The sequence below is a fragment of the Puma concolor genome, chromosome B3 (assembly GCF_028749965.1).
Source record: "Puma concolor isolate L17-30 chromosome B3, mPumCon1.1.hap2, whole genome shotgun sequence".
Lineage (NCBI taxonomy): Eukaryota > Metazoa > Chordata > Mammalia > Carnivora > Felidae > Puma > Puma concolor.
In genome coordinates, this window is record NC_141672.1 from 142,522,721 (window position 1) to 142,539,262 (window position 16,542).

The window sequence follows — 16,542 nt, forward strand, 5'->3', positions numbered from 1 at the left end:
ACCTACTGTTTACAAGGCAGTTTAAAACCAAAGCAAAGAAAACCCTCGACCCTATACTTTCCCACCTTTTGTCCCAGCACCCTTTCTCCCCCAAGCATCTCAAACATCATCTACACCCCGTCTCTCCTAATTCTCACCTCTCGTTTGCTCTAAACCGCAACTCGGCCTTCTCTTCCTGCCTCTCCACGGAAACTGTTCTCACCAGATTACCAGCGAGCTCCATATTGGCAACTTCAGGATATCTTTAGGTTCTCATCTTGTTAGATCTCTCCACATATTTCAACTTTCCTGGAGTGAGTTTCCTCCCTCATTGTCATTACCACCAGTCACTGTGCCATACTGAGGATCTGCAGAACTTACTTATCACTGGAAGTTTGTGCCCTTGGGCCAATGTCTCCTCTCTCCCTCTCTCCCACTCCCCCAGCCCCTGGTAACCACCGATGTAGTCTCTGTTTCTGTGAATTTGGCTTTTTTAGATCTCACATGTAAGGGAGATCATACAGTATCTGTCTTTCTTCTTTGTGACTTGTTCCCAGACATGCTCTAATCTGAAGTATATGGTTCAACAAGTTTTGACAAATGCCCATATAACCATATATATCCAGATAACCTACACTTCTGTACATGTAAACATTTTCATTGTCCCAGAAAATTCCCTCATTCTCCCTCTCCAGTGTCCACTATTCTTTTTTAATTTTTTAATGTTTATTTACTTTTGAGAGAGAGAGAGAGAGAATGAGGAATGAGTGGAGAGGGGCAGAGAGAGAGGGAGACACAGAATCTGAAGCAGGCTCCAGGCTCCGAGCTGTCAGCACAGAGCCCGACGTGGGGCTCGAACTCATGAACCGTGAGATCATGGCCTGAGCCGAAGTCGGACACTCAACCAACTGAGCCACCCAGGCGCCCCCAGTATCCACTATTCAAATATCTACCTCCATGATTAGTTCTGCCTGTTCTAGAAGGTCACATAACTGGAATCATATAGTATATACCCTTTTGCTCAGCATAATATTTTTGAGATTCATTGACGTTATTGCATGTACCCATGGTTCATTCCTGCAGGGATAGAAATGTTCTGTACCTGCACTGTCCAGTGTCGTAGCCACTCACATGTGGCTATGGAGCACCTGAAATGTGGCTAGTGTGGCTGAGGGATTATGTGGTTTTTTTTGTTTTGTTTTTTTACTTTTTTTTTATTTCAGAGAGAGAGAACATGTGCACGAGCAGGGGAGAGGGACAGGGGGTGGGGGGAGAGAGAGAGAGAGAGAGAGAGAGAGAGAGAGAGAGAGAGAGAGAATCTCAAGCAGGCTGTGTGCTCTGTGTGGAGCCCTATGCATGGCTTGATCCCATGACCCTGGAGCCATGACCTGAGCTGAAATCAAGAGTCAGATGCTCAACCAACTGAGCCACCCAGGCACCCTGGGATTGAGTTTCTAAATTCGATTTCGTTTTAATTTGTTAAAAATCAAACAGCCACATGTGCTTACTGGCCACTGACTACTATAGTGGACAATGCAGATTAAAAAAAAAAATACTGAAAGAATTAGGAGAAGTCAACTAAGCAGTGATAATAGTTGGAAATATTCACGGACTCCCGTCAGAACTAGGCTGGTAGAGCAACAGGGAAGGACAGATGCTCATAAAAATCTTTACCATTTTTGTCTTTATTTCTGTTTTGACCTCGAAAAAGTTGGACTGTTTACACTGTTTGATAACAAATAGACATACTCCACTATGTACATAACTGATTTCATCCCCTGTCATCATGATTCATGTTTTGCCACGTTTTGGGCATTCAAAAACATTTCCCCCTGTGCAACTCAGGGTCGAGATTTGGATGATCCACTGTATTGAAGAAAAGAAGTAATAAAGGGCCCTCTGCACACCCATCATCTACATTCTCGTGACCCTGGGCTCCTTTCCAGCTACTGCCATCTCTCTCCTTCTCCTCCCAGCCAGTATTTGCCCCAGGAGAAGCAAGACTTTACTGTCCTCTCCTTGTCCCTCTCAATGGACTGGCTCCAATGTCCTAACGACTTGGCCGGAGGAGCTCTAACCAACTCTCTCAAGAAGCTTCCAATGGCCAAATCCGATGGACACTTTTCAGTGCTGATCCTCAGCCCCTTCTCTGCAGCATTTAACAGTGTTGGCCACACCCTCCTGGAACTCCTTTTTTTTTAGAATGTGAGCCTCTCCTGATCCTTTCCAGCCTGCTACCTATTTCTCTGCAGGTTCTTTTTTCTGCCCACCCCTTCAACAGCAGTGTTTCCTTCAAGCTCTTCCCCCTCAGCCATTGCCTGGTCTCCCTGGGCAATTTTACTTCTGTGCATAACTTCAATTGTCCCTTTTAGGTGATGACTCACTAGCCTCTTTCTTAAACTCGAAGCTTGTCCAACTGGACTCTCCACGGGCACATCAAACAGCACGCCCCCAAATTCTGCCTAGTGTCATCATTCCCTTGTATCTTCCTCATGTATTTCAATCTTGCTCTCGTGATTCCATCACCCATCCATCCATCCATCCATCCATCCATCCATCCATCCACTTAAGCCAGAAACCAAGACTTTTCTCGGCCCCTCCTTCTCTCTTCCACTTCTATATCCAAACACTCTCCAAACCCTAAGGATTCCATTTTCCAGTTTCTCTGCATTCCCTGGCATCTTCATTGCCTTAGCTCATGACCACACCATCACTTTCCTGGGCCACTTAAATTTTCTTCCACTGGACCCGTATTTACAGTCGGGCTCAGCTTCACCCCTGATTTCACACTGTCTTCCTAAAAGCCAAACAGGTGCCATTCTCCTGTTCAAAATATCTTTCAGTCAAGTCTGGTGGGTATTCATTGTGCAGTATTCATTTCTCCTTCTTTTGGAAATGACCCTTCGATATTTCTTTGAGATCTACTTTTCCCTACAGTGTGCGGACCTGATGGGATCACAGATCAAGAGTTCCTGGCCTGCCCAAGCTAGACCAATCGGTCTCTGTATCCAAGAGCTTTGAATCTTGTGTGGATTGATTCGAGGCTGCCGGAGTATTGCTCACTGATGCCAGCAGCGGCAGCCTGACAAACCAGAAGCTCTCATTTTTTTTTTTTTAATTTTTTTTTCAACGTTTATTTATTTTTGGGACAGAGAGAGACAGAGCATGAACGGGGGAGGGGCAGAGAGAGAGGGAGACACAGAATCGGAAACAGGCTCCAGGCTCTGAGCCATCAGCCCAGAGCCTGACGCGGGGCTCGAACTCCCGGACCGCGAGATCGTGACCTGGCTGAAGTCGGACGCTCAACCGACTGCGCCACCCAGAAGCTCTCATTTACCTAGACTCTTGGCACCTCCCAGTTCCTGTTCTTTTCCAGACCTAATTCGTGAACCGTTTTCTTTTTTCTTTTTTTTTCTTTCAGGTCTCTGAGTTACCGGATATTCTTCAAAGAAGTCCCTCTTCTGATAAAATTAGCCCAAATCTATTTCTGTTGCTTGTAACTGGGAAGACTGATCCAAAATCCAGACTCATTAATAAGGCATTGAGTGGCCTCCACCTTCCCCCGCATCACCCCTGTCACGGTCCCCCTGAACCATTCACTCCAGGCTGCAGAATAACGCACCCTACCCCGTGCACACCACACCTAGAAAATTCTTCCCCTTCTTCCGCCTTTGAGTCTCCACTCTGTGAAGCCTCCCTGCCACCCCCAGGGGCTCCACCTTCGGTGGCCCTCTGTATACCCCTCACCACGTTTTACTGAAACTGCCCCCTTACATGTCTAGCCCCCTGAACTGGGACTGAGCACAGCCTGGCACACAGTAGTACTGTGCTCAGTCAACTCCCTACTCTAAGCCTGGCTCCTCAGCCAGAAAATGGGGATAATGGCATCAAGGTTCTTGATTACAACCTGCAGAAAACATCTCTGGCAACTTAAGCAGAGAACATCTCTACTAGAAGGATGCTGGGTAGCTGGCAGAATTGCCGGTGAGGGACCAGGCTCAGCTTGAGCTCTGACCAGGAAGGAGGGGCAGCCAGGGCGCGGTCCAGTCACCGTGGCCATTGGCAGTGCATGCTGGATAGTACTGGAGGTCCCAGCAGAGTGAATTCTGACCCGATCTTGTATCCGTGTGTCACCTGTTCCTTAGGTGTGTGCCCAGTCCTCCGTGTGGGGGCGGGTCAAATATTTACCTGGCCTTTTAAGCTTAAACAATTTTTTTAAATCATTTATTTTTAATATTTTTTAAATTAAGTTTTTTTTTTTTTTTTAATTTTGAGAGAGACAGAGAGTGTGAGCGGGGGCAGGGGGCAGAGAGAGAGAGGGGGAGAGAGAGAATCCCAAGCAGACTCTGAGCCATCAGCGTGGAGCTCAGTGCAGGGCTGGAACTCATGAACTGTGAGATCATGACTGGAGCTGAAACCAAGAGTCGGACGCTTCACTGATGAGCCCCCCAGGTGCCCCTGGCCTCTTAAGCATCTTATGGAGAGTGAAGCCCAGGCTCTTACCAAGACTCACACAATGGGGACATCCTGAAACATGGGGGGCAGTTCAGGTGCTCAGTGGTTCCCTCAGTGAAGACGTCCATCACAGAATGCTGTGGGGTCGTTAGGAGGATTGAATGAGATGATGCCATGACCCAGTGGTCCTCAAAGGCGTCGTCGCCTAAAGCCAGAAGCGATAGAAGGTGTCCCGGTCAGGAGGCCCAGCCTGGAGCCTCGGGCTGTATGCTTATGTTATGTGCATTCATCAAACCCCTGCTGTGGGCCAGGCCTTCTCCTCAGCCCTGAAATACATCAGCAAACAGAAGAGACAAAGCCCCTACTTGCCATGTCTATATTCTAGCGTTTATCTTTGAAGCCTCATGTCTTACTTAAACATGGGTACAGACTCTTGCACTCTGTTTTCTAGTAGGACCATAGCAGCATACTCGTCACATCCAGTGCCCGTTTCAATACCAAAGTAACGGCTCCCTCCTAAGGGGCTGGTGGCTGGCTGCTATTTGCTGGAAGATACAGAAAACTGTGCCTTTATGTGCCCGAATTTGAGCAAGTTCTGGCTGACATTAAGAACAAAGCTTCAACCAAGCTTGAGGGAGGAAGGAAGGAAAGCTGGAGAGCCCAGGCCCTGTGGGAATGGGGCAGAGGGATCTGGGGCCTTGCCAGCCTCTGCCAGGGTCCAGGTACAATCTGGGACCCACCCTCCTTCTCTGCCTAAGGCACCAGAAAGAACTACACACTCTTTCTTTTAAGGGGTTCACGTAACGAGCAGTCCCAGGCTGGCCACGACAGTGCTCTTGTGGGGCAGTGGTTCGGGGCTGATGGGCAGCTAGATCAGCACGGACTTGGACCCCTGTGGTCAGCAGGCGGCCCGGGGGATGGTGTGCTGTTGGCAGCTGTGGGCAGCCCGGAGCCCGAGGGGCGGGCAGGCTACGGCCAAGACAAGGGAAGTGACCTCCCTGGGCAATAGTGCCGAGGGTGGCCGTGGCCCTAAGTTTGGTCGGGGCCAGATGTAGGGTGGGAAGGAGGCCCAGAGGGAACCACCCACCCCACGAGCAGCCTGGCCGCCCAGCTGGGTGGTTTGGGAGGGCTTTGTTGCCTAAGGAAACTCACCGTCCTTCCCAGGCAAACCGCCGGAGCGATTTATGAAAAACGGATGCTGGTCGGAGTAGGGTGAGGGGATGGGGTTGAGCTTCCCTCCCCTCCCACCGTGGTCAGGAGCAGACCCAGGAAGGACCAACTGGGGTGAGCCGTCCCCAGCCCAGCCGGGCTCCGGAAGAGACCCTCAGAGGAGAGCTCACATGTTTCGTCAGCTAAACAAGGGTCCCAAGGACTTGCTGCAGCGAGGCAGTTGTGAGAGTTGTGTGAGAACAGTTACGAGAGGTCAACACGTATAGTGCTCACTGCATGCCAGGCACCGCTCTGAATTCACGGCTCCTCCCCGTGTCCACTTCCACAGGCACAGAGAGGTTAAGTAACTGGGCCGAGATCACAGAGCTAGTAAGCGGGCAGAGTTGGGATCTGAAGCCAGGCAGTTGGGTTCAGGATCTTAAACCCTGCCTGGCATTGGCCTTGTACTTCATACTCAAGACAGAGAGGGCAGCCAATATTTTTTCAGCACCAACTGTCTGACTAGTGATGTACTACCCCCTTCATTTCATCGTCAGGGACGTTATCGTCGTCAGGCCCGTTTTCCAGATGATGAGGCTGAGGCTCAGAGAGTACATCACGGAACTTGCACAAGGTCATGTAGTGATTCCATGACAAGTTATAGATTTGAATACAAGTCTGTCTCATCACAAAGCTCAGCACATAATAGCACCTCAATAAATGCAGAGCCCCTCCCCTCTTCTCTGAGTCCAGGAGTCTGTCCTGGACTCATGTCTGTCCTAGTCTGGCTGCAGTGTCCCACCCAGAGGTCCTGCACAGCGTCCCCATCTCAGCCAGACCACTTCCTGTTGGTGAGCCAGCCAGAAAAAGCCAGAATGAACACAGACGTTAGACAGGGGCTGCCTGGAGCCTCCGCAGCACCCTGTCAGCCCACCCGCCTCCCTTACAGGGACCTTCGGACAAGGAGCCAGCCTCACAGACAAGGGCCGCATGGATCAGCAGCCGGCGGCTGGCCCCCGGGGCGGGCAGCCAGGTGCCCGCAGCCGCAGGAGAGAAGGGCCCCTCTTCTCTGCACTCAAAGGCGGATTGAAGAAGGCTGGCTCCGTGATTTTTCCAAGAAGCTTGTCCAGAGCCAGAGAATGGCAACATCTGTGCCCTGAGCTCTGTTCTGGATGCCGCTCAGGCCACAGTCTGGGGCTGGCGTCAGCTGGAGACAGCCCTGCGTGGAGGAGGTTCTGGCTTGCTGGCTGGCGGGTGGGGCCGGTCTGGCTGGCCAGCTGATGAGGGCAGCCGCTGGCCTCCACCCCAGGAGACGGGGAGCCCAGGCCCGGGGAGCAAGGATAGGGCGGGAGGCTTGGGCACCGGGGGCCTTCGCCATTGAGTGTTTGTGCAAAAGGGCTGTGGAGGCCACGGCATCCCAGCAGGTGGACCTCGGGCCCTGGCTCCAATTCCCCAGACCTCTAGACCCAAGGCACCTCCCTTCCGCCTCTGCCTCTCGGGACAGGGATCTGCGAGCGTCTCTTAGCTCTTCTAATCAGCCTCCTCATCAAGGCTGCAAAGGAAGATAGAGATCATCTGGCCAACTGCGTCTCCCTCTCTTTTCCCACTTGGTATGTTTTGTAACTTTAAACTTCACTTTCTTGAAAATAGAATATCTTGGCACGGTTCAAAGTCAAGGTGCTATACAAAGCCATACAGATCTGCCCCGACTTCCACTGGAGTTACGTCCTGATAAACCCATCATAAATGAAAAGTACCATCTAATGAAAGTGCACTTAATACACCCCACCTACTAAACCTCATAGCTGAGCCTCGCCTCCCTTGCACGTGCTCAGGACACTTACATGAGCCTACAGCCGGGCCAACTCGTCTAACACGAAGGCTGTTTTGTAAGAAAGTGTGGACTATCTGATGCACTTTATCGCACAGTGTCCTGAGAGTGAAACGCAGAACGCCTGTATGGGCACAGAATGGCTGGTCTCAGTGGTTCACCCTCGTGGATGCGTGGCTGGCGGGGAGCTGCCATGACTCCGGCTGCCCAGCAGCAGGGGAGAGGATCGTACCTGCACTTTAAGTATATCGCCGCTACCTGTGGCTGCAGCCACTCCCCCTCCCCCTCCCCTTCTTCCTCAATACCAGGTAACTACTCCATTAGGTCCGGGTGTGCCTTTCTGGAGCTTCCTTATGCAAAGCCAGCACGTGCAGATAATTTGTTTCCTTCCCCTTTCATTGTATTAAAACAGATTATACATCATTCCGTATCTTACTGTTTTTACTTAATATATCCTGGAGATATTTCATTATTTTTGACAGTATCCTCATTTTTCCAGTTGTATAGTATTCCATCTCATGCCTATTCTTATTATTTGAGAGAAAGAGAGAGAGAGAAAGCAGGGGAGAGGGGCAGAAGGAGAGAGGGAATCTTTTTTTTTCAACTTTTTTTTTTTTATTTTATTTTTGGGACAGAGAGAGACAGAGCATGAACGGGGGAGGGGCAGAGAGAGAGGGAGACACAGAATCGGAAACAGGCTCCAGGCTCTGAGCTATCAGCCCAGAGCCCGACGCGGGGCTCGAACTCACGGACCGCGAGATCGTGACCTGGCTGAAGTCGGACGCTTAACCGACTGCGCCACCCAGGCGCCCCGAAGGAGAGAGGGAATCTTGAGCAGGCTCCATGGTCGGCGCCCCCATCTTGTGGCTATGCTATAGTTTATTAGCCAGCATCTTAAACACGAGCACAGGGGTTATTCCCAGTCTTTCCAACCTTATTTTCTTTTTTTTTTTTTTTTTTTTTTTTTTTTTTTTTTCAACGTTTATTTATTTTTGGGACAGAGAGAGACAGAGCATGAACGGGGGAGGGGCAGAGAGAGAGGGAGACACAGAATCGGAAACAGGCTCCAGGCTCCGAGCCATCAGCCCAGAGCCCGACGCGGGGCTCGAACTCACGGACCGCGAGATCGTGACCTGGCTGAAGTCGGACGCTTAACCGGCTGCGCCACCCAGGCGCCCCTCCAACCTTATTTTCAAGTGAGATCTTGGGCGGCAGCTTGATTCATGCCAGGCTGCTCTGGTTAGAGGCGTGGTGGGTGAGGCTAACACCCTCCCGGCAGCCCCCCGCCAGGCCTTAGAAGAACCTCAGCACTCCAGGGAACGTCACTTAAGAACCCCAATCTGCTTATTTTATAAATGGGAAACAGATGCAGAACAAGGACAAGACTGACCCACGGTCACAAGTTCTCCGGTGGCAGGACTGGCATTAGAAGCCAGGTCTCTTGGGCTCTGCCCTCCACACCAGCCATGTGTCATTCCCCAGGGGTATCCGACCAGGGCTCTGGGGCCACATAACCAGAGTGGGAGGCAGACGTCACCATGAACCCAGCCGTGGACGCCAGGCCTCATCTCTCTTACTCTCGGCTTCCATTTTCCCTCCCACCGCTTGGGGTCAGCTCCTTCACACTCCCAGCAGAGGGGGTCTTTGGGTGCACTAACGATGAGCCACCCAAGCAGGACGAGGGAAGTCAGGCTGCTGAGCCAGTCCCTTAAGTAGTGGAGAGTCAGTGACACGCAGGAGCAAGGAATTCTGGGAGGCCCCCTGACTTCCGAGGCAGGTGTAAGCAGTTTGTGTTTTTGAAAAGAATCACTGGAGAGTGTTACTACTGAAAAGTGATGGAGGAAGTACATTTTATGAAAGAGAAATATATTTACCGCCAAGCAAAAGTTGAGGGGAGGGAGGGTCTGTCAAATCAGGAAGGACTTAACCAACCAACGGGATCCCAGCAAGCCAAGAGGAAAACAAGCAGAGAGGGTGGACGGAAGCGGAGGGAGGCCAGTTCACCTCTGAAAGGCCAAATCTCGGGGACACAGGGAAGAGGCAGGGTTTAGGGGGGGTTGGGGGTCTGTGGCACCACCTCCCCTCATCCTGGAGACAAGGAAGTAGACTCACCCAGCAGTAAGGTGACCTCCTCTGGGTCATGTGGCAGGTTTGTGGGCACAGTCCGAGCCCGAGGACATTGCTGCCACACTTGTAGTAAGCAGGGTGCAGCGGCAGAAACAGAGCCAGCCTGGGAGCTGGGACACCTGGGTCCTATCTAAGACCCTGCCACATGCTGAGTGACTCTAGACAAGCGACGCCCCCTCCCAGGGGTCCAGTTGTACCTCCTTTAAGACCAGAGGGTTAGACTGAACGGGGACGGCTTTTAAACTTTCTTTTGAGCTCCAAAGTGAGGGAGGGGACTGAACCCCATCTTGAAGTTGTGACAAATGGCCCTTAATCCCCGTCAGCCGGGGATGCGGGGGGGGGGGGGGAGCCACCAGCAAGAAGCATGAGTGCTTGGACATGAGCGACTCACATGAGGCCATCCCTCCACACTTCTCTTGCTAAACCTGGGAAGAGAGACCTGGGAAGGTCTCTCTGGGAAGAGACCCTGGGAAGCAAGACCCAGGGTTGCATTCAATTTCATTTAGTTTAGTTTTTTTGTTGTTGTTTTTTTTTAAGTAGACTCCACGCCCAGCATGGAGCCCCACGTGGGGCTTGAGAGCACAACCCTGACATCAAGACCTGAGCTGAGATCAAGAGTCAGATGCCTCACCGACTGAGCCACTCAGGCACCCTCAGTTTGATTTAGGAAGACGTAACGAACGTCAGATTCCTTGCACCCAGACTTGTGGAGTGAAATGTGTGGTAAAAAGCCAGAAAAATCTCGCTTAAGGTTTGCCCACCGTGGGGGCACTTCCTTTAAACCCTCTCCATCCACCCAGCCTGCCCCTCCGTGAAGAACGCATACCTCACGCCCACATGGAGATGAGTGGCAGCCGGGTGGGTGCATCCCCTGTCCCTAGCCCACGGCTCTGTGTGCCGTGCCATCTGGCCCTGGTGACCCTGGACGCTGTGCTCTGAGGCTTTGTGGCTGGGAGTTAGAGAGGAAGAGGCTTGTGGTTCTTTCCTGGCTACCAGGAAAAGGGCCTTTGGTCTCACTGCATGTACACACACACACACACACACACACACTGTACATGCATGCAGGCACACGCCTTTAAAGAGAGGCACGAGGGTGCTGACGGGGTCCCTTTTGGAGCCGGAGGGTGGGGTGTTGCATGTAGGGTGCGGCTGGCGGGGCAGGTGGGGTGGAGGGAGGGGCTCACTGAGATGCTAGTGTGGGTGAGGACGGAAATGCCTAGACACCTGCTTGACAGTTTCTGCGCTCGAGGCAAATTAGGCTCAATCAGGAGCCATTGATTCTTGAATGGTAATGGCACAGCCTTTCCAGAATCATTCTCCCCACTCACCACCCTTGGCCTTGTCAAGAGACTTGTTTTATCCCAAGCCTCGCAGCTGGGTTTGGTCTGGCCTCGGAGCCATGAACACGTGTTATCTCTTTAAGCCGTGTGCCACTACCCACGGAGACACAGGGTGGTATCGTCCTCATCTACAACCCCAAACCTCCAAGGCTCTGAAAACTGAAAAAGCATTTTTGGAACATTCATTTGGTACCAAAATTTGACCTGAACAGACATGGGGCAATTACGGTCTTCATCGATTTCACTTATGTTCAAAAGTTTAGCTGCAGAAATACCAATATGTTTGATGACAACGTGCTTTCGGACCCCCTTGGGGTGTTAACATAATACAGAAGACATATGCCATGTTACCAGTGTGAAGCTGAGAAATTCTGATTTCGGAAACATATCTGACCCCAAGGGTTTCAGAAAAGGGATTGCAGGTTATATGCTGCGAATCCCATTTTACAGATGAGAAAACGAAGGCTCAGGGAATTTAAGTGCCTTCCCCGAGATTGCACGGCTAGGAAGTGGGAACACCAGATAAAAACACCAAAGCCATGGCTCTAAACCCTTCGCTCTTTAGCCCAGCGTTCCGGCAGGCCTGGTAGGTGGGAGCCCGGGACCAAAGCTGGGGGCTATGGGAACCCAGGACATGCCACAGAGCCCACTGCCGCCAGCCCACGGCCTCCTTCCACAGAACTCTGATGAGACATGGGCCTTGCCCTTTCCTCCCTGCAGCCAACACCAGAACAAGCCGCCATCTGAGGCGGTACAGCCCCACCTGGAGGAGGGCAGCCTCGGAGGTGAGCAGGCATGAGCCATGCAGTAAGAGCATCGCAGTGGTTAACAACACGCTATGTGATAGAGTGACTGTTTGGAATCGTCTCCCCCCCCCCCCCCGCCCCCAGTTTTGCCTTAACATATGACCTCTTGCCCTCTGGGAAGGGAGACACAGACCCAGCATCACCCTAAGGTGGAGGTCATGGAGGAACCACAGAACGAGACAGAAGGCTTGATTTTACGTTTCAAAGCTGTCATCCAGGTGCTGGTCTGGAAAGGTCTAGGAGTGGTACTTAAGCACCTCTTACCACCAGGTGAGGACTTTTCCGGCCCAGGAGACTGATTAGTAGCTTTCAATCCAGGGAGAAGGAGGGAGTTGGAAATGAACAACGCAGTGGTACCCGGACGCTGATGTGGGAGGCCTTTCGTGGCATCCCGGGGGAGGGGGGCACGGAGAGACCATAGCCCCCCTCCCCTTTAGGGGCAGGGCCTGTAAGAGAGGGACACCTGGGCCTGGACCTCCGGGAGGTGAGAGCCCTGAGGACCCAGCCAGGACTGGGCTGGGAGGAGGCGGCGGGGTGGAGGCGACCGAGTGGGATTCTGGGGTCTGAGTGGCCCTGAGGCAGCCCAGCAGATGTCTTCTAATCCAGGAGGGACGGTGCATCCTTCTGCTGCAGGAACGTAGCCAACTTTCCCGATGCTGGGAGGGGGCCTGGAATGTAACCGAGGGAGACGGCACCAAGGGCCTGACGGGGGTTTCCAAGTCATGACAGGGGACACCATGGCAAGAGCGGCAGGGACCATTCCTTTGGAGGCCATGGCATTACCCAAGGCCACTTGCCTGGGAGAGTCCACCAGCCTGGGGTGCGGTCGTGCCTCACACAGTGGCCTCCTCCGAGGGGTGGGGGACACCGGTACCTCCCCCAGCCCTGCTCCCTCCGCAGGAAGAGCTGCCCTGGTCCAAGGAACTATTTGCTGAGAGGCGCCTGCAGGGCTTAAGGGCCCGTACTGCGAGCCAGCAGCCAGCCTCCAGCCATTAGAGGCTTTGTCATTTTTGCTAATAATAAACCCTGGGGAGAAGCTGCGGCTGGAAAGAGAAACACAGAGCAAAGCCTGAGAATCTGCCCGGGATTCACAGAGTTCCTTCACAGCCCCCAATTACCAGCGGAGCCCTGGGGCCGCCTGGCCTTCTGGTGGGCTGTGCCAGGGGTGGGGGGCAGGGGCGCCGTCAGGGAGGCTGTGGGGGGAGGTGTCACACCGTCTGTCCCCCCGTTTGTTCCCTGCCAACCTCCTTGAACCCACCCTGTGACTTCCGGCTGAGACTTACAGACTCTGGAGCCACTTAATGCCCCAGAGGGAGGGCTTGGGGAAGGAGAGGCATGGGATTTCCAGCTGTGTGACCCTGGGCAAGGCACGCGCCCCCTCTGGGCTTTAATTCTCCCAGCCTGAGTTTCTAGAGGGGCTCTTGTCCACGCTCATCTAGGAGTAGGTAAATGGTGCCCCCATCAAAGCACGTCCTAGATTTGGCCAAGCCCTGCCTCCCAGGTGCTGTGCACGTTGGACCTGGAGGTCGTGAGTGGGGACGTAAGGGCGGGGGCAGGGAAAGGAAGGAGGGCAGAGAGGGAGAAGGTGAGGAGGAACACTCAGAGTTACAAGGGGGCCGAGGGGCATGGAGGAGACACTAGCTGGATGATCAGGGGCAAGCTACTCCACAGAGCCTCAGTTTCCTCATCTAGGCAATGGGCTTAATACCTACTCTGTGTCGACTCAATCAAAAGCATATAAAGGATTTCTCAGAGGGCCTGGCACATGGCAGGCTCAGCACCTGTCCCTCCCTCTCCCCTCGCCCTACTCTGGTCATAAGCACGTGCAGGCCTCGATCTGCACCAGCTCAGGGGCTGCAAACCTGTGGGGGTGCTGGAAGCCGCCCCAGGTGGGTCTGCTTTCCCTTCACAGCGTTTTCCAGAAGAGCTGATGTAGAATTGGTATCGTTTCTTCCTTAAGCGTTTGGTAGCTGCACGGTGTTTCAATTTCACATGCACATCCAGGTTTCCTGCTTCTTCGGAAGCATCTGGAGATTTGGGGACGCTGTGCCTGCCTTCCCTTAGGACGGTGGCGGCTGGCGGGAGCCGAGCAGCTCCCGTGCGCCTTTACTCGATGTTGCTTGCAACCTTCATCTGAGCTTATTTTTCTCGATTTTCCTTTTTCCGTACACAGTTTGACACAAAACAGGAATACGATCGTGGCGCACGTGCTCGGTTTCCCTGCCGGCTGGCTCGTCTTCCCGCCCGCCCCCCCTCCATCCAGGCGATACCATGCCACCCGCCTCCTCCACAGCCTTCACCCTATTTCACATGCTCTGAAGGCATATCCTGACATATGTGTGCATAGGTACACACGTTTGCAGGGGCTGTCTGGAGATTTTTTTCCCCCCGTCTCACAAATATGAGGTTATGTTAGGGAAGCATTTCTGCATCTTGTCGACAGTCGGCCAGAGAGGCAGCTTGCCCGCCCCATTCCCCACCCCCCAGGTTGGCCTCGGTCCATCAGACCCCTTTACTACTTTCGTTCCCTTAGGGGCTCCTGGAGGCCTCTGCACTGACTGCCCCTTCTCTAGATCAGTGCTTCCCACCCTGCGGTCTCACACACTGGGGACCACGGGTTGTGACAAGGGGCCCTTGGATCCAGGTGAGCACTGTACATGAGAGCAGGGGCCTGCGAATTTTTTATAGACTTTAAAAAATATGATAAAGACCATACTTTTCATTTCTGGGTATTCATTTTGGCTTTTTAGAGCAATAAATCACCATCGCCTTGGTGGCTTAAGACAACCAGAATGTATTCCCTTGCAGAATCAAAGAATCAGCAGGGCTGGGCTCTCTCTGCAGGCTGTAGGGGGTGGGGGTGGGGCGGTCCTTCCTTGCCCTTGGTTTGTGGCTGCTTAACCCCAATCTCCGCCTCCATCTGTGTGTCCAAATTTCTCCTTTCTGCAGCTGTTGGATTTAGGGCCCACCCTCAACCCAGGATGTTTCCATATCGAGATCCTTAACTAATTACATCTGCAAAGGCCGTCTTTCCAAATAAGGTCATTTTCTGAGATTCAGCTTAGGCATGAATTTGGGGGGTACACTTCTATTTTTTTTAAATTTTTTTAATGTTTATTTATTTTTGAGAGAGAGACAGAGACAGAATGTGAGCAGGGGAAGGGCAGAGAAAGAGGAAGACACAGAATCCAAAGCAGGCTCCAAGCTCCCAGCTGTCAGCACAGAGCCTGACGCGGGGCTTGAGCCCACAAACCACGAAATCACGGCCTGAGCTGAAGTTGGATGCTCAACCAACTGAGCCACCCAGGCGGCCCTTGCCTGGACACTTTTCAACTCACAGTGGTTCTCTTTAAAATCTTTTTTTTTTTTTTAATGGTATCTTTTCCCAATGTGTGTAATCTAAGTGTATTTGCTTGCTGTCTCTTTCAGGTTGGCGTCTGTCCATTGGAGTTCTCGCGGCCCAGTCCCTTGACCTTCATTCATGGTGAACTGTTTCCTTGTGTATTTTATCACCTTTTAACATTCTTTAAGCTCCGTTTGGGCAGGACTCCTGCGAAGATTCCTTGCCGCCTCGCTTTTGGGAGCATTCATCCAGAATAGCTGCACCTGCTCCCTGCTGCTGGGCCCTCCAGGCCAGTCGACTTCGGGCACTAATTTCGCTAATTTCGTAGGTGGGGAGCAGCTGTCCCTCAGAGATCACTTATCTTTGGGCCTAAATCCACAAGCAGAGCAGACTTGACATTTTCATTTCTCCTGCAGAAGCTTTTTAAATTTAAATCCAAAACTCATGTATGCGGCCTTGTGCTTTTCTCTTGCTGGTGGGCGTGGTCTTTCCTTGTCTACCAATGTCTTGGCTCCAACTCCTTCCCTTGTGACATTCCAAAGCCTCAATTCCTGACCCTAGTGGACATAAAGCCTGGCCTCCCGAGTGCCATGTTCTATTCTCCCTTCCACTTCTCCACAACCCCCTCCAACCCCACCCAGGCAGCAGAAACATCAACTCCGTCACTTAAGATCCACGAGATCCTTGAGCAAAGGATTTAATCCTAAACACCCTTCCCCTCTTCTTTGCTTTGTTAATTCTGACTTTCCCTTTAAGACTTCGCTCTAAATCACCTCCTCCAGGAAGCCTTCCTGGATTCTACCGGTTCCATCTGCCATTGCTCCCAGATTGATACTTCTGAGCCTTTGCCTTACTATGAAGCAACGTGGCATGGGCAGGCCACTGCAGGCTCCTGGGTCTCCTGAACATGACAGGTGGGTGTTAAGGTGAGAGAGAGGGTGGGGACGAGGGAGGTGGTGCAGGAGCAGCAGGCGTGGACGACTGAGCCCCAGGAAGGAAGTTGGATTTTAGCTGTAAGTGATGAGGGCTCAGTGACGTTTTCTAGTGGGGGCCACTCAATCTGACGCCCACTCTAGAACAGTCGCTCTGGCCACTAGGCATAGAATAGAATGCCGACTGGCCAAGAAGTCAGGTGGCCGGTTTGGAGACCCTCCAATTCCACAGTCCAGGTGAGTGGTGACGGCCCTTGAGCAAAGGCTGTTCAGGGGTGGAGGGTGGGGACAGATGGATGAATATTTGGGGAGCAAACATTCAACAAGTGCCGATGATGTGGAGGGGCCAAAGTGCCAGACATCTGAGCTCCTAGGGGCAGCCATGGCCTCCCCTCTCTCTCCCGCTCCCTTAACCACCTCGGACCCCCTCCTGGTTGCTCCCACCCTGCCCGCCCCCCCAGCACTGATACAGGGGGTGCTTTGGGTAGGAAGTCTGAAAGGGTCTCAGAGAGGCAGACAGGGCTCCTGCCTTCTGCAGTCTCTCTGAGGAACCTCCCTAATCAATGTATTCACCCCTTTC

At 52.6% G+C, this 16,542-nt stretch overlaps 1 long non-coding RNA gene across 2 annotated transcripts in view; it reads right to left on the reverse strand.

Annotated features, from left to right (window-relative positions):
* Positions 1-16,542, reverse strand: part of LOC147580445 (uncharacterized) — a 138,528-nt gene that overhangs the window by 6,723 nt on the left and 115,263 nt on the right. The window lies entirely within an intron of this gene.